Source organism: Helobdella robusta (assembly GCF_000326865.2).
Source record: "Helobdella robusta unplaced genomic scaffold HELROscaffold_204, whole genome shotgun sequence".
NCBI lineage: Eukaryota > Metazoa > Annelida > Clitellata > Rhynchobdellida > Glossiphoniidae > Helobdella > Helobdella robusta.
In genome coordinates this window covers 1-2,418 of record NW_008704097.1, presented here as the reverse complement: position 1 = coordinate 2,418, position 2,418 = coordinate 1, and positions in this window count along the sequence as shown.

Here is a 2,418-nt window from a genome sequence, read left to right as displayed (position 1 = left end):
TTGATAAATTTGTTATAAGATTCAAGGTTCACACCGCTGATGACATTCATTTTAATGTTAACTGGCATGAGCTTTGGGTCATAGTTAGAGATACTATTTTTGAGTGCTTGGTAAGTTTATATGGGTATAAAATATATACATTGAGAGGTGTCTCATTTCACTATGATGGATCACTCGAAATTGTAATTGTCAACACACATTTGGTACATTAGATGTAGTACAGATATGTGTAATTTTGTGAGTAGAATCCAAATATACAAGTATTTTTTTCCTAGAACGTCAGTTTAAAATATTAAAAAAAACTGTGTATTGAGATATTGATCGAAATGGTTAAAATTTGAATGGAAATATATAAATACTTGTAAAATGCTTCAAATTTTTTTCGTTCATAGCATTAGCTGAATAATCAGGGACCTTTTGCATTATGCTAATGTATTTGCTCTCTGCTCGTTCATCAAACTTATCGTACATTATTCAAACTAAATTCTTTTTTTTCAAACTTTTATCAAAATTTCAAAGAGTAATATTTTATTTTATAAAAATAATGTTTTAAATAATTGTAAATTTAAAAAAATTAAATCATTCTGAAGATTGATATTATAATACAATAGAATGGGCACTTATATCTTGTAACATTTATCATGATAGAATTTTATTTTTTCAAACAAATAATTCTAATTTCACAGATTGCCAAGCTTATCAAGATGTATTAAAATGTTGTTGAACATTCGATGCAAAGATCTCATTGAGTAAATTTCTTATTTTATTTTTGTTTTGTTCATAAGTTTGTTTATAATCCAAGATGACTTTGTGTTAATGTTAATTGGCATGAGCTTTGGCTCAAAGTTAGGGATAACATTTTTTGGTGCTTGTGTTTTCACAAAATCCTTTAGAGTTATGTAGAGTTTAATACAGGTTTATAGTTATTTTACAGAGTGACTTTTTCAGAGTTTTACAGTAAACACTGGGGAATTTAAAATATCGTTGCGTCGAAGCGTTTGCCATTGTTTCTGAAGAATTTGAAAGATAGTTGTAGAAAAGTGTGTGCCTTGTCTTTAGAAACATTTGCAAACTCTTCGACGAAGAATATTTCAAATAACTCAAAGAGTTTTAAAAGTAGTTGCTGAAGACTTAGAGACATTTTAGAAAAGAAAATGGTTTCTGAAGAATGTGAAAACTCTGTAAAACTCTATAAGACACTATAAGATTCTGTAAAAACCAGGTTTGGTTTCTATAAAGTTTTAGAGTTTAATAGAGTCTCACGGAGTTTCATAAGGTCAGTGAAGTGTTTGAAAGAATTGCTCAAGAATGTGCCATGTGACAAATTTAAAGCATTGAACTGTAGAGCGTGGCTTGATTTTTCAGCGAACTACAATTAGTAAACACGTTTTAAAGGATTGTCAAAAATTGTATACTTACTACAAACTTAACAGCGTTATGGCGTGATTTTTCGTTTCAAACCAATCAGCGTTAAAAAGAGGTCTTAAAATATGTATTCATAGTTTTTCATTATTTAATTAATGAGATAGTTTTAATTTATGAAGAGTTTAAGATATTGTTGAAGAGAATATCGTTTCTGAAGAGTTTGAAAAATAGTGGAGATATTTTTTTTTGAAGAGAAATTGGTTTCTGAAGAGTTCGAAAGATAGCTATTGAAAAGTTTGAGATGTTGCTGAGAAGAAAATTGTTTCTGAAAATTTCGAAAGATAGTTGCTGAGTTTGCCATAGTCTCAAAAGTTTGATATTTACAGTTGCTGACGAACAAACTCGATAAATCCTATAGAACTCTGTATAACTCTATGAAATTCTATAAAATGTACATTTCTATGAACCCTGTAAAGCCCTCAAGGGTTAGGGTAAAACACTGTGAAGATGTAAAACTCAATTTTACAGTGTTTTATAAACTTATACAATGTTTTACAGTGTTTTGTCGAGTTTTGAAGAGTTTTATAAGGTTTAGCAAATTTTACTTGAAGTTATAATGTTTTTTAATAATTTGTTACCAGAATTATATTTTATTTTTAGATATCAGAATTTCTAGCGTTCTTATGTAAGTCTCTTAACATTCAACTTTGTCAATGTCTGGTCGTCCTTTCGTACATCCAGTTTTTTCGTTTGAAACTGATTTATCTAATTTAAAAATGAATTTAATCTGTAAAAAGTTTGAGATGTTGCGGAGAAGAAAATTGTTTCTGAAAATTTCAAAAGATAGTTGCTGAGTTTGCCATAGTTTGACAAATTTAAAGCGTTGAACTGTAGAGCGTGGCATGATTTTTTAGTGAACTACAATTTGTAAACACGTTTTAAAGAAGGATTGTCAAAAATTGTATACTTCCTACAAACTAACAGCATTATTGTGTGATTTTTCGTTTCAAACCAATCAGCGTTAAAAGGAGGTCTTAAAATATGTATTCATAG